Here is a 16,255-nt window from a genome sequence, read left to right as displayed (position 1 = left end):
ACATGTGTGAATACATAGACAAAACCTATAGTCCCTAGTATGCCTCTAATTGACTAGCTCATTAATCAAAGATGGTTATGTTTCCTAACCATAGACATGTGTTGTCATTTGATGAACATGATAACATCATTAGGAGAATGATGTGATGGACATGACCCATCCGTTAGCTTAGCATTATGATCGTGTTAGTTTCATTGCTACTGCTTTCTTCATGACTTATACAAGTTCCTCAGACTATGAGATTATGCAACTCCCGAATACCATAGGAACACCTAAAATGGAACATGAAATGGAATGGGCGCCGGTGGCCCAGAAGCCTGCTTTGTGTGCTACCAAACGTCACAACGTAAAATGGTGATTATAAAGGTGCACTACAGGTGTCTCCGAAGGTGTTTGTTGGTTGGCATAGATCGAGATTAGGATTTGTCACTCCGTGTTTCGGAGAGGTATCTCTGGGCCCTCTCGGTAATACTCATCACTATAAGCCTTGCAAGCATTGTGATTAATGAGTTAGTTGCGGGATGAAGTATTACGGAACGAGTAAAGAGACTTGCCGGTAACGAGATTGAACTAGGTATTGAGATACCGACGATCGAATCTTGGGCAAGTAACATACCGATGACAAAGGGAACAATGTATGTTGTTATGCGGTTTGACCGATAAGGATCTTCATAGAATATGTAGGAACCAATATGAGCATCCTGGTTCCGCTATTGGTTATTGACCGGAGATGAGTCTCTGTCATGTCTACATAGTTCTCGAACCCGTAGGGTCCGCACACTTAACGTTCGATGACGATTGGTATTATGAGTTTATGTGTTTTGATGTACCGAAGATAGTTCGGAGTACGGGATGTGATCACGGACATGACGAGGAGTCTCGAAATGGTCAAGACATAAAGATTGACATATTGGACGGCTATATTCGCACACCGGAAGTGTTCCGGGTGATTTCGGAGAAAACTAGAGTGCCAGAGGGGTTACCGGAACCCCCCGGGGAAGTATTGGGCCTTAGTGGGCCTTAGGGGAGAGAGAGGGAAGCAGACCAGCAGGTGGCGCCCCCCCCCAAGGGGAGTCTGAATTGGACTAGGGCGGCCGCTCTTTCCCTCTCCCTCTCCCTCTCCTACCTTCCCCTTCCCCCTCCTAGTTGGAGTAGGAAAGGAGGAGTCCTACTCCTACTCGAAGGAGGACTCCTCCCCTCCTTGGCGCGCCCCAAGGGCCGGCCGGCCTCCCCCTTGCTCCTTTATATACAGGCGTAGGGGACACCCTACGACACACAAGTTGATATTGTTTAGCCGTGTGCGGTGCCCCCTCCACAGTTACACACCTCAGTCATATCGTCGTAGTGCTTAGGCGAAGCCCTGCGCCGGTAACTTCATCATCACCGTCACCACGCTGTCGTGCTAACGAAACTCTCCCTTGGCCTCAACTGGATCAAGAGTACGAGGGACGTCCCCGAGCTGAACATGTGTTGATTGCGGAGGTGCCGTACGTTCGGTGCTAAGATCGGTCGGATCGTGAAGACGTATGACTACATCAACCACATTGTCATAACGCTTCCTCTTTCGGTCTACGAGGGTACGTGCACACTCTCTTCCCTCTCGTTGCTATGCATCACCATGATCTTGCGCGTGCGTAGGAATTTTTTTGACATTACTATATTCCCCAACAATCTATAACCATTTATGTGTCAAATAGATCCTAGGGTTTCTTTGGTTACTCCTGCCTCCCCTTTTTGGAATAGAAATCCTATGGTTATGTTCTCCCAATCCATGAAATCTGAGTAAGTTTTGTTCAATCCGTGTAGTGTATTGATTATCTGAATGGTATAAGTGATAAGTGATTAGTTGTTTCATCTGTGCAAATGATTTCTGCTAGTAATCCGACTAGGGTTAGTGTTTGTGCTAATAATTCCTAGCCAGGACTTGAAAATTGATTTTGAATGACCTACATATATGTTTCTGCCATTATTTTCTTCATGATTGGTTTGTACATAGATGACTGTGCTTAAAAATAGAACCATAATCTCTAGATATGTATAAAAACTAGCCATAAATTCCTAATCCTACTTCACGACATGTAAACATTGATTTGATGACAAAATTTGGCAACTGCCAAATGTTCGCTAGAGATTAGTTTGTAAACATTTATTTGATGACACATTTTTTTACTATTTGTATAGGTGATGTCTAACGATGTGGATAGCGAGGATGAAGATGGCCAGAGAAGGTACAAGAGGAAAATCCTGAGAGAGCTTTATGCGGGAATGCATAACAGGCGTATTAGGACCTGGGACAGCGGCTATCGATGCCCATTTTGCAACCACAAGCTTCATGATGTGTATCAAAGTGTTCTGGCGCATCAAGAGGACGGGCCGTTGGCTCGTTCAACCAGAGTATTTTCGGAGGGTGGCGCATGACGCATACGCCGAGTACTTGGAGAAGCTTCAGGATCGTACCAGAAGATGAGATGAGATGTGGGATCGAACTCTGTATGGCTATGTAGTGTCTTAATGACAGTTGAACTATGTACTCATGGTTGAACTATGCTTGTGTACGCTTATTATCTATGTCTGAGTATGTTTAATCTATGTTTACTTATGTCTAAATGTGGGATATAGATGCAATCAGTTTGGTTGATGGAATATACCTCCGTCCTGATTTATTGGTCCCCTTTGTAATTTGTGTTAAATTTTGACCAAAGATTTAATTGACAAAATGGTAGTGTAGGTCAGCAAAAATTATATCATTGGATGCGTATTTGAACATAGTGTTCAATGATATAATTTTTGGTGACATGCATGGTCACACCCAATATGCGATCCTCTCCGAGAGGAACACGAAGGTCCCACCAAGGATAGGGCCGCATATTGAAACGCTTTTGCAAGGTGGATATCATTACGTCGTACCATTACATAATAGCTGGGGATACATACAAAAGGCATACAATGCCACAAGAATACAACAACATCATACATAAGAGCAACAACCGACTACGGATGAAACACGAACAGAAACTCAAACGATATCCACCTTGCTAGCCCAGGCTGCCGACCAGGAACCTAACCCTGAATGAAGAAGAAGCAGAGGAAGAACTCCAAGATAAGCATACATCGCTCTCACGTCATGATCATCTCATTACCTATACCTGTACCAACAACTATTGTTGTAGTAATCTGTGAGCCACAAGGACTCATCAATCCCATTACCATGGGTATCAAGACTAACAAACCTTAATGGGTATCGAATGGATAAGAGGTGAGGTTGCAGCAAGCGACTGAGCATTGTAGGGTGGCTAAATTACGAATACAAGAATAAGATGAGAAGCTACGCAAACGGTCGCAAACTAGTAATGATCAAGAAGTGATCCTAAACTACTTACGTTCAAACATAACCCCACCGTGTTCTCTTCTCGAACTAACCCGAAAAGAGACCATCACAGTTGCACACGTGGTTGGTGTATTTTAATACGAATCTGGTGTCAAGTTTTCTACAACCGGACATTAAAAATTCCCATCTACCACATAAACATGGGCACAACTCTTGAAAGTTTAAACCCTGCAGGGGTGTCCCAACTTAGCCCATGACAAGCTCACGATCCGCGGAGACAATCCTCCATCGCGGGACATCCAGTCAGACTTGGGATCCTGGTGCACAAGACATTTCAACAATGGTAAAACAAGTCCAGCAAGACCTCCTAGCGTGCCGACACCCTGATAGTATGTTAGACCCATGATGCGGCTATATCTCCCATGTGTCGAAGCACGACATAGAGGCATAACCGCATGGTGGTTTTGTCGCAAGAAGAGTCATCTTCACACAATCCCATGTAATGAACAAGAATGGGATAAAGAGTTGGCTTACAATCGCCACTTCACACAATGAACATATAATTCATACATCATTCAGAGCACACACATAGTCCGACTACAGACGAAGCCAAAAGAAAAGAAGATAACCCAACTGCTAGATCCATGATCGTCCCAACTGGGCTCCACTACTGATCAACATGAAACGAAACATAGCAACGACCAAGATCTTCGTTGAGCTCCCATCTGAGCTCGGTTGCAACACCTGCCCTGGTATCATCGGCACCTGCAACTGTTGTGATAGTGTATGGTGAGTCACGAGGACTCAGCAATCTCTAAACCCGCGAGATCAAGACTATTTAAGCTTATGGGTAGGAAGTGGTAATGAGGTGGAGTTGCAGCAAGCACTAAGCAAATATGGTGGCTAACAAATAAGAGCGAGAACAGAAGCAACAGAACGGTCGACAAGCTAGAAGTGATCAAGAAGTGATCCTGAAACTGCTTACGCATAGTCATAACACCAAGACCGTGTTCACTTCCCGGACTCCACCGAAAAGAGACCATCACGGCTACCACGCGCGGTTGATGCATTTTAATTAAGTCAAGTGTCAAGTTCTCTACAACTGGATATTAATAAATTTCCATCTGCCACATAACCGCGGGCACGACTCTCGAAAGTTTATACCTTGCAGGGATGTTCCAACTTAGCCCATCACAAGCTCTCACGATCAGTGAAGGATATTCCTTCTCACGAGAAGACCCGATCAGCCTCGGAATCCCGGTTATAAGAAATTTCGACAATGGTAAAACAAGACCAGCAAGACCGCCCGATGTGCCGACAAATCCCGATAGGAGTCGCACGTATCTCGTTCTCCGGGCACACCGGATGAACACTACATACAGCTAAAACCAACCCTCAAGTTTCCCCGAGGTGGCGCTGCAAGTGGCTCTAGTTCGGACCAACACTTAGAGAAGCACTGGCCCGGGGTGGTTAAAATAAAGATGACCCTAGGGGCTGCAGACCCCAAGGGAGGGTTATAGGTTGTTAGGCAAATGGAAAAACAATGTTGGGCCTTGCTGGAGGAGTTTTATTCAAAGCAAACTGTCAAGGGGTTCCCATAAACCCAACCGCGTGAGGAACACAAAATCAAGGAACATAGCACCGGTATGACGAAAACTAAGGCGGAAAGAGTGGAACAAAACACCAGGCATAAGGCCGAGCCTTCCACCCTTTACCAAATATATAGATGCATTAATTAAAATAAGAGATATTGTGATATCCCAACATAAACATGTTCCAACATGGAGCAATCTTCAACTTCACCTGCAACTAACAATGCTATAAGAGAGGCTGAGCAAAAGTGGTAACTTAGCCAAACAACGGTTTGCTAGGAAAAGTGGGTTAGAAGCTTGACATGGCAAAATGGGAGGCATGGTAAACAAGTGATAGGTAACGAAGCAACTAGCAAGCAAAGATAGAAGTGATATCAACGGTAATTGTCATCTTGCCTGAAATCCCGCAAGGAAGAAGAACGAGTCCATGAAGTAGACAAACCAACGTAGTCGAACGAATCCTCACAAACGCAACATTACCGGAACTATCAAGCAGAAGCAACCGGAAAGAAGAAAACAACATGGTAAACAACCATTACATAAGCATGGCATGATGCAAAATCAAGTATGATGCATGTCCGGTTTAATGAGGCATGGCATGGCAAAGTGCACAAACAATACTACAAATTAAGTGGAGCTCAATATGCAACGAGTTGCATATTGAAGAGACACCACATTCGAGTCATTTAGTTTGCTCTCTTTTAGGTACACAACAATATGAAATGTTGTTAAACATGGCAAGAGGTGAAGCCTAAGTAAACTAACTATTTAGGCAAGTTTAAATGAGGCCGGAATAACAAACAACAATTTCGGAAAATCCCCATGTGCATAATTGGAGTTTGGTACTGTTCTGCCTATTACATAATTTTAGAGTTGTCAAACAGTAAAACAAAGTGCACCAAGTTAATCTATGCATTTTTCCACCCCATTTACATATAAAGTTTATTAAAATTAGAGCTATGGTTATTTAGTCATGAAATAAATCATTTTAGCATGGCATTTAAGCAAATTAAACAAACAACAAGTTAAACACATTTAACATGGATGAAAGCAGCAGATTATGAAACTAGATGAAAAACTAAGCATTTTACATATATAAAGTTTTTACATATGATGCACCACTTGTGAGTTATTAAATGCATGAGATAAGAGGGTTTTTCTATAAAACTGTTGATTCACTAGATAATGCGAAAATCGCAGATCTGAAAAAACTCTACAGGGGCCGAAACTGAAACTGGAGCAGGCCCAACAGTGCACAGGAGAGGCTGGGGGTTTTCTCACCATGGGCCTCGGCCCAGCTGGTGGAGAGGCCTGGCTGGACGGCGGATCTGGCAAAGAGGAGCTGGGCCTTGGCGCGGGCGACTTGGAGGTGGTCCACGCTGGCGCTGGAGCAGGTCAACGCAGGGGGGTCAAGCGCTCGTGTTCTGAAACTGACGAAGCGGCAAAGGTAGCCTCGTTCGTATGCTCGAAGCAGAGGCGGGGCAATGTGGCGGGAGGCGAGCACGGGCGGATCTGGACGGTGGGGGCCGGATCTGGGGCGCGGCTGCAGGTGACGAAGCTCCAGGCGGAGAAGGAGGGGCGTGGAGCTTCAGCTAGGCGTCCATGGCGATGCAGAGGACGGGATGGCCTGGAGACAGCGGACCTTCGACGGGGATGGGGCATGTGACGCCCGGACATTTAAGCTACAGTGAACCTCTGCTAATGATGCCATGTCACCTCGATTACTGTTGCTAATCTCGCCTTGGTTCGAAACTTTCAAATTCAAAATTTAAATATTGTCAAACATCAAAAGTTTTCAAACATCAAAACAAAAATGTTCGGTTAGTGCGAAATATTATATAGGTAATTATAGTAAAGGAAACACAAAGTTAGAAAATACTTATATGTCCGAAGTTGAATTAAAACAGAAAAGAAATAAATAAAAAGGAAATTAACAGAAAAGTAAAAGAGAAGAAAGACCCCCCCCCCACCACCACCACTTGGCCTGTTGGCCCAGCTGCTAGCCAGGCCGGCCCCAAATCGGCTAGCCCACCCCGACTCCTCCATTACCCCCCCCCCACGACACCAAACCCTAACCTACCGCAGCCACTCCCCCCCACATCGCCCGCTCCCCCTGATCTGGATCGAGATCGGGGGCAAGGACCCCCGCCCCCGACACCGCCTGGATCGACCGTGCCCTCGCCGCCCAAAACGCCGCCTGGCCGGCCACCTCCTCCGCCACCTCGCCTCCCTACGTCGGCCTCGGCTACCCCGGCCCGGGCCACCACCCCGACCCGAGCCACCACCCGCGGCCCCGTCACCGGATCACCGTCGCCCGGAGCTTCCCTCTGCCTCCGCCATGTGCCCCATCCTTCCCCACGCGACGCATCTCGTTCTACTACTCGCCTTCTTCCATGACCAGTCGCTGCTTGCACCATGGTCGTTGTGTGCGTCTTCCCCGCCGCCAAGCATCATCGTCGTCCCCGCGCCGTGAGGCCATGTCCGGCCACTCCGTCGTCATCCACTACACCGTCATCGAGGAGCAGAACAAGCTGGGATGCGCCAAGTCGAGCAGATCGACTTCAGCTACCCGCTTCAGTTGCCGGCGTTCGTCGTCGACTATGGCGAACCCCTGCTGCTCCTAAGCTTTCGCAGAGCCTCCATGAGCTCCCTATGTGAGCTTTGTTCGTTTTTCTTCTCCCTACTACTAGAACCCCTGATGCTGCTTCGTTCGTTGGTCCGCCACACATCCCTAGCATAGCAAACACGCAACTTTCCCCCTTCGGTTCATCTGTCCGAAAACGCGGAACACCGGGGATACTTTCTCGGATGTTTCCCCCCTTTGTCGGTATCACCTCCTACCGCGTTAGGGCAAACCTAGCACCGCGTATTGTCATGTTATGTTTTGTGATGCTTTGTTTGCTCTATATTTACTGTTTCTTCCCCCCTCTTCTTCTCCGGTAGACCCCGAGACCGATGCTGATGCCACTGAGTATGACTACATCATCGATGACCCTTCTTCATGTACAACAAAGCTTCCAGGCAAGCCCCCCCCCCTTGATCACCAGATATCGCCTATTATTCTCTATACTGCTTGCATTAGAGTAGTGTAGCATGTTACTGCTTTCCGTTATTCCTATCCTGATTCATAGCCTGTCCTTGCTACATTTGTTGATACCTTACCCGCAATCCTAAATGCTTAGTATAGGATGCATGTTTATCATCATTGGCCCTACATTCTTGTCAGTCTACCTTGCTATACTATCAGGCCATGATCACTTGGGAGGTGATCACGGGTATATACTATACATACATACTATACAGATGGTGACTAAAGTCGGGTCAGCTCGTTGAGTACCCGCAAGTGATTCGGATAAGGGGGCTGAAAGGACAGGTGGCTCCATCCCGGTAGAGGTGGGCCTGGGTTCCCGACGGCCCCCGACTGTTACTTTGTGGAGGAGCGATAGGGCAGGTTGAGACCACCTAGGAGACAGGTGGGCCTGGCCCTGTTCGGTGTTCGCGGATACTTAACACGCTTAACGACATCTTGGCATTTGATCTGAGTCTGGCTACTGGACTATAGGCACTAACCAACTACGCGGGAAAGATATGGGCACTTGACGTCGTGGTATCAGCCGAAGCCTTCTAGACGTCAGCGACTGAGCGGCGCGCGCCGGATTGGAACGTAAGCATGCTCTTGTATTAAGGGGGCTAGTTTTGCTTTCGGCCGCCCACGCAACGTGCAGGTGTGCAATGGGCGATGGGCCCAGACCCCTACGCCATAGGAGTTAGACCGGCGTGCTGACCTCTCTGTTAGGCCTAGGTGGGGCTGCGACGTGTTGATCTTCCGAGGCCGGGCATGACCCAGGAAAGTGTGTCCGGCCAAATGGGATCGAGCGTGTTGGGTTATGTGGTGCACCCCTGCAGGGAAGTTAATCTATTCGAATAGCCGTGATCTTCGGTAACAGGACGACTTGGAGTTGTACCTTGACCTTATGACAACTAGAACCGGATACTTAATAAAACACCCTTCCAAGTTCCACAGACAACCCGGTGATCACTTTTCCACAGGGCGACGAGGGGAGGATCGCCGGGTAGGATTATGCTATACGATGCTACTTGGAGGACTTCAATCTACTCTCTTCTACATGCTGCAAGACGGAGGCAGCCAGAAGCATAGTCTTCGATAGGACTAGCTATCCCCCTCTTATTCTGGCATTCTGCAGTTCAGTCCACCGATATTGCCTCCTTACACATATACCCATGCATATGTAGTGTAGCTCCTTGCTTGCGAGTACTTTGGATGAGTACTCACGGTTGCTTTCTCCCCCCTTTCCTTTCTTTCTGGTTATCGCAACCAGATGTTGGAGCCCAGGAGCCAGACGCCACCTTCGACGATGACTCCTACTACCTGGAGGTTCCTACTACTACGTGCAGTCCGCTGACGACGACCAGGAGTAGTTAGGAGGATCCCAGGCAGGAGGCCTGCGCCTCTTTCGTTTGTATCCCAGTTTGTGCTAGCCATCTTATGGCAAACTTGGTTAACTTATGTCTGTACTCAGATATTGTTGCTTCCACTGACTCGTCTATGATCGAGCACTTGTATTCGAGCCCTCGAGGCCCCTGGCTTGTATTATGATGCTTGTATGACTTATTTATGTTTTAGAGTTGTGTTGTGATATCTTCCCGTGAGTCCCTGATCTTGATCGTACACATTTGCGTGCATGATTAGTGTACGATTGAATCGGGGGCGTCACAGGGCAGACGAGGCCAGAGGAGGTCGTCCGCTACGACGGCGCGAGGGGACTAGGCCGAGCGCTCCTGCTCGGGACCTCGAGCAGCTTCACGACGAAGAAGAGGGAGCGGGGCAGGGGAGGCGTCCTGGCGGTTGCATCTTGGGACAGAGAGAACGGGAGAGAGAGATGAGATACAGAGAGGAGGAAAATGGGACAAGGAGAGGGCGCGATGGGGGCTCATCTGCTGGGTTCGCCGGCGAGAGGGTGCAGCGGCTGCTGCTCCTTGCTCCGATGGAGGTGATCCGACAGCGGACCTGACGAGGCGACAACGCGAGGTAGTCGAGGAGGCGGGCATTGAAGCTGGCACGGCGGGGCTGCGTGGACGGGCGCGCGGGGTCACGCTGGCATGGGGAGGAGCCGCTGGTTGGATCGATGGAGGGATTGGGTGGTTCGGTGGAAATCAAGGAGGGACAGGGGAGGCGCTGGATCAAGCGAGGTGGAGGGCGAGGGGATCTGGAGGCTGTAGGTGGCGAGCGATGGTTGGGGAGGGATGGATCCTGAGGGGGATTTGGTGAGTGGGTGGCGGCGACTGATCCGAGGAGGGGGAAGGCTGTAGGTGGCGGCGGCTAGGGGGGACAAATGTCCTAGGATTTAGGGTTTTGGTCTAAAAAATGGGCAAGGAGGTTTATATATATAGGAAAGAGTGGAGTTTGGATCATCCGATCGAAATCGTACGGTTGATATAAAGTAGGCTTGGGAAGTCCAAATAAGAAAATGAAGATATTTTATAGATGTTTGGGGATGATCCAGACTCATCAGTCACGCCAGCCCGATTCGGGTTCGGAGCAGTTTTCGAACGTGCGAGAGGGGTCGAGCGCTGCGCAAAGAGGGTTAGGCGGTCACGGTCGGGAGGGAAGCGAAACCTCGATTGGTCTGAAATGGTTAACGAAGGCAAAGCGGTCCGAGGGAAGGTGATGAAGGCAAAGGGAGAAACGGCAACGATGAACCAATGCAAGTTTTATGAAAACATGCAGATGCAATGCGCATGATGCTATGAGATGAGATGCATAACATGAACAAAATGCAAAACAAAATACAAAAACCCAACCACGAAGGAAATAACATATCACATAGCCGGAAATGGCAAGAGTTGGAGTTAAAATTATGGAAAGTTACATTTGGGGTGTTACAACACTCCACCACTACAAGAGGATCTCGTCCCGAGATCTAGGATCCCACCGGAGAGAAACGAAAGAGGAAGAGAAGAGGTAAAACTAAGTTGCTTCTTCGACAAATGAGTGAAACCAAAGTTGAAAGAAAACACACAACGGAGTTGAACACAATTGAGAGCACTGCGGTAGAAAATAGAAACATGGAACACCATGTGAACCTTGGAGGTTGCAAAGCTATGAATGACGAGTACAATGGACAAGAAGGAATTGAAACCACTCTGGTTGAAAGAAGATAAACAATGAACGAGGAAGATCAAATTCGGACAGCACTCCGAATGAAAGAGATGCAAGACTTGATAAGATGAAAAGAACTTGAAGAGATGACACAACACTTCGGTTAAATGGATAAGCATGAAAAGAACACGATCCTCACAATTCGAGATGATGAGTGAAAAGAGCAACATCACAATGCCTCCGTAAGAAATAATAGAAGTAGATCATTGGAATAACATAATGAAGAAGAAAATGCCAACTTCTGCCACAAAGGAGCTTGGAAAGCACCCTTCCAAGAAGGTTACAACGGGGTTGATGGAAAACCAACAATGAAATGAGTAGGCTTGTAGTGGACTTATGGAAAACATCTCAACACTATGAGGTGACAACCGACCACTAATGGAAAACATTGATTTGATTCAGAGCACCAAAGAGATGAAAAATTTCTTTCACCACGAGAATAGGTGGAAACTTGGATAATCGATAGACACCACAATTAGCAACATTCCTTAGGGAAGGCTGTAGGTGAAATATGACCCAATATAACTCCAACAAAAAGTTTGATTGGTTGAAAAGATCTCTTGAACGAACAGAAAATGATGGATTTAAATATGTCACTCTTGAAAACTTGTGAATCATGAAACACGAAGGAAAATTATCAAGAATGACATAACACCGCCTCAAAAGATAGGGTAGGAAGAATTGCACTTCGGATGCAAGATGAAGAATGCTTGAACTCCTCAAAACAAAACATGTGTTGGGCACCATGTTTAATTTTTAGTATAGCCTGGCGGATCATAACCTTGAGAGAAATCTTGAAGAACAAATGAAGAATGAAAGGAATCCTTGACGAACCACCATGTAGAGCCTCCATGAAGAACTCCGATAATAAAAGGATGATAGAAAGAAAGAAAAGTTGAGAACACAAGGTGAAGCCTTGTGATGATTTAGATGAAGCTTCACGACGATATAACCGAGAAAACTTGGAACTCCGGAAAAGAAAAGATGAAGCATCTCGACCCGAGAAATGTGACATGATGAACAACTCTGGAAAGAAGAAACTAGATCACTTGGATGAAACAATAATAAGTATTACATTTTGCGTATCCTTCACCAATTTAAATTGATGAAAAGCAACGGATTTGGCATACTACTTATTCTTCTTGAGGGATTAAGGATAGACATAGTGCAAACATGAAGAAGTCTTCGATGAATCACCGGGAGGATTGGAAAGAACGGATGAAATGATACGGTAATAAAGGAAGAGGAATCTCGAATGAACCACTGTAAGAATTGAAAATGAACAAAGAAAAGATAAAGAAACATCAGGAAGAATTAGAGAACGAACGAAGATACTTGAGAGATTTCAGATACAAGAGAACAAAGAGATCATGAACTGATTAGAGGGTATTTGAATGATGCATGGGTAAGATTTGGAGAATGATAGCTACACGCTGTGAATTAAGAATTATGACATGATGGCCTTCGGAGCAAAGAAATGGAAACAACTCATGAAATGCTTCGGATGGGTGAAAAGAATTGTCACAATCAAAAATAATTATGAGGATGGAATGAAGCTAGAACTATGAATCTTCGAGAGAAGGGATAAGATTTAGAGGAAACACTTCTTCGGTCTTCACATGCTGAGAATGATGACGAGAACCACCAAAATTGTTGAGGCACTTCGGAACAAAGAAGAATAGAAATGATGAACCAACGATGAAAAGAATATGAAAACGAAATTGGAGGAAACATTTGACTAATGAGACATCATTCTTATGTCGAACTTTGAAAGAATTTGGGAATGGCTTCGGGAAAATTAAAAGAGTCAGGTAAGATCCTGGAAAAAGACCTGTGGGTTAGGGCCCACTCAAAATAAAACACCGTTGGAAATGATTTTAAAGAGAGATTGCACCGGTTGAATTAAATGACTTGAATGAGATAATAATCTCCAAATAGCTTGAACGGATCTTGGAAGAAAAGACGAGCCTTCTGAGATATCTTCAGCACTCCAGGACAAATGAATAGCGAGAAGTGAATGATTAAGAGGTGCATCGCCATGAGAAAGCATTTGCAACAAGGAAAGGAATATGATCAACACTGAAAACTTGAATTAAATCCACTAGAAAAGAATACGAGAATGAAGAATGATGAACTGGAAGCCCGTGAGCATCTTCACGAGGGATCACTGAATCAGAACATTGATTGAAAAGAGTGAAGATACTTCACATGAATAAATGGATACTTGATTAAAATAACTGAGTCCTTGAAGAAAAGGGTGGGAGGGCGGGAAAACAAAGGCAACTTGGGGCAGATGGAACAAACACCGTTGAGAAAACTTAGAATTGATCTTGCGGATGTTGAAAATGATCGGATCCACTTGAGGAGAAGCACGCCGGTTGGAAAAGAATTAACATGACGACCTCGATGATCAAGAAGGATTAGTATTCACATAGAAATATGAGAACACCATTTAGGAAAGTTATGGATCAACACTTCAGATCGAAGCAACTCGAATACCACAAATAAAACAAAAGAAAGGCTTGGCTTGCAGAATAACACTACAAAAAAAGTACACTTCCGTGATGATACATGTTTGTCACAATAGGTCGCGTTTTTTGTCATGCATGTACATCCACGATGATTTTATGACATAATCAAGATAGCCATACCTGTGCTGTCGTAGAAGTGTTCCATGACATTACCAAAATTATCATCACGGAAGTGTCCACTTCCATGATGATAAATCGCACGTCACAGAAGTTCTTTCGTTAAGGGTGACCGACACGTGGCATCCACCATAACGGAACGCCGTTAAGCTATCGGGTTGGTTTTTGGATCCGATGGGGATTTTATGACAGCCCCGACCAATGGGGATTTTCCATGTGTAAAATCATCATTGGCTGGAGGAAACACGTGTCGGCTCATCATTGGGACAGATGTCATCCACTCAATGGACAGACGGCGCCTATGATACGTCGACACGTGGCACGGCCCAATAGTGGCCCACTCCTGTGAAAAGGCCGGCCCATTTGACTTGGTCAAAAGCTGGCAGGCCGGCCCATGGAAAGCCTGTTAACGGCCTGTTAGCATATAGCCCATTTACAACCTGCTAACCCAAGGCCCGTTACGCCCTATGCGAATTAGGCCCAGTAGCGTCATCTGGGCCATCCAATATGATTCCAGCCCGTTTTTACTTCTGGCCCATGTATAGCCCATGACGTCTTTCGGCCCATGTGAGGCCCTTTGTAACTCTTGGCCCATTAGCGGCCCGTGCTAAAACTGGCCCATAATGAACAGTGTATTACTTTACACCCATTAACGGCACGCGGTGAAACTGGCCCGTAATGAACAGCATAACACTTTATACCCATTAACGGGCCGTTAATCCATTGGGCCGTTTCTAGCCCAAGTTAACTTTCGGCCTTCCGAGGGCCCATTTATTCTTGGGCTCAGTTGCAGCATTCAGTTACTTACGGGTCATTACTCTCATTTTCTACTTGTGGGCCAAATTCAGCCCATCGTTACAGTCGGCCCGTTTGTGGACCGTTAGTCTGTTGGGCCATTTTCATAGCATCCACTATAAGAAATATGTCAACTTATGACCTTCTGTCAGTGACCCTGGAAGAATTGGTCATAGATTTATGACCATTTGAGACCAATTGGTCAAAAGCTGTTCGAGGGGCTCCAAACCCTAAACCATTGCGACCATTTTGGTCAGAAAGGTCATAATTTCCTTACACGAAATGGTCATAAAGCAAACAGCGCTAGTCTGCTGCCTTATTTCTAGTTGTTAACGACCAATATAGATGGTCATAGCCTTGTAAATTGTGGTGGGTTGCTATGACTAGGCGCCACCTCATCAGTTTTGTCTATGTGTCATGTCCATGTGGCAGTTTTGCCCTAGGTTGTGAAGCAACCTATATTTCTATAATTCCCAAAATTCCCCAAAAAATCTCATAAATTCTTTGGGTCATATCTTTGTCAAATATATAAAAACTTTCCTTGACTAGTTCAAAAATAATTCAAAAATATTCATTTTCCTATTCTGTTCAGAATAATAGTTTGTGAAGGAAGTACCACTTTAGCATGTCCAAATAGCATCCATTTTCTACAGTGCTTTCCTATGCCCAAATAACCATCCTCCACCAAATGCCAGCTCAATCCATTCATTATTTTGAGCCGAGCTTCAACATTCGTAGTTATGTCCAGTGTGGTAGTTTGCAAAGCAAGTACCACCTAGGCTCCTCCTTTTGAGCTGAAAATTTGTGAAAACGGTCTTCTTAGTAACTGATCATCCTCAGCCAAAACTCACGCCCATTAGCCATGTACATTTCCCGTACCGCTAATCAAACACTTGGCTGCTAATTCATGTTTGAGCATCGATAGGTCTCCTCGTGAGAATCTTATGTTGTAATTTTCTTCCTAGCACCAACCTGGGGAGTGCCCAACCCACTAGACATGCCTAGGCCGCCCAGAACACATGGCAACGCCACGGTCACGCGGTGACCACGCGGCGGGCATGCGAGTTTACGCGCTCTAGAGTTGGGGCCCTCGGCCACCGCCCAAACCTCGACGTATCGCCACCAAACCATGTATTTATGATTAAATAGGTCCTTATGTAACTAGAAATGATTTTTGGAAAAAATAAATAGCAAACTATGAGGCAACTGCAGTTCAAATTTGACCCGCTTCCAGCTGAATCGGTAGAAATTTGTCTTTTTCACGAGAGGTGGATCAAAATTTTTACACCAGACCATTTTGTCAATTGTGCATTAAATATGGCCTAGTATTTTATAAAAATGATTTGGTCCAATTTTGCAACAATTATTTGGTAGTTCCTTCACAAAAAAACCTCCTTTTGGGCACTCGAAAAATGGAAAATGGTTTTTTCGTCCAACGAAAATGAAAACTTCCTTAGGCAACATTGTTTGCCATTCCAATATGCACCCTTGTGCACAATATGAGATCATTTGAACAAACTATGCCATGAATGTGGCCATAAGATTGATCATTTGGCTTGAAAGCCATGAATCTTCACACTTGATAGCTCATTTCTGAGAACACTTTTTTAAAATAATTACCGTATTACAATTTTATTATTTTCCTGGAAACTTGTTCACATATAATGACACAATGCGAAGGTTTTCCAATTTTTTGATTTTTTTTGAATTT

The sequence above is a fragment of the Triticum aestivum genome, chromosome 4B (genome assembly GCF_018294505.1).
Source record: "Triticum aestivum cultivar Chinese Spring chromosome 4B, IWGSC CS RefSeq v2.1, whole genome shotgun sequence".
Lineage (NCBI taxonomy): Eukaryota > Viridiplantae > Streptophyta > Magnoliopsida > Poales > Poaceae > Triticum > Triticum aestivum.
This window is presented reverse-complemented; position numbering follows the sequence as displayed.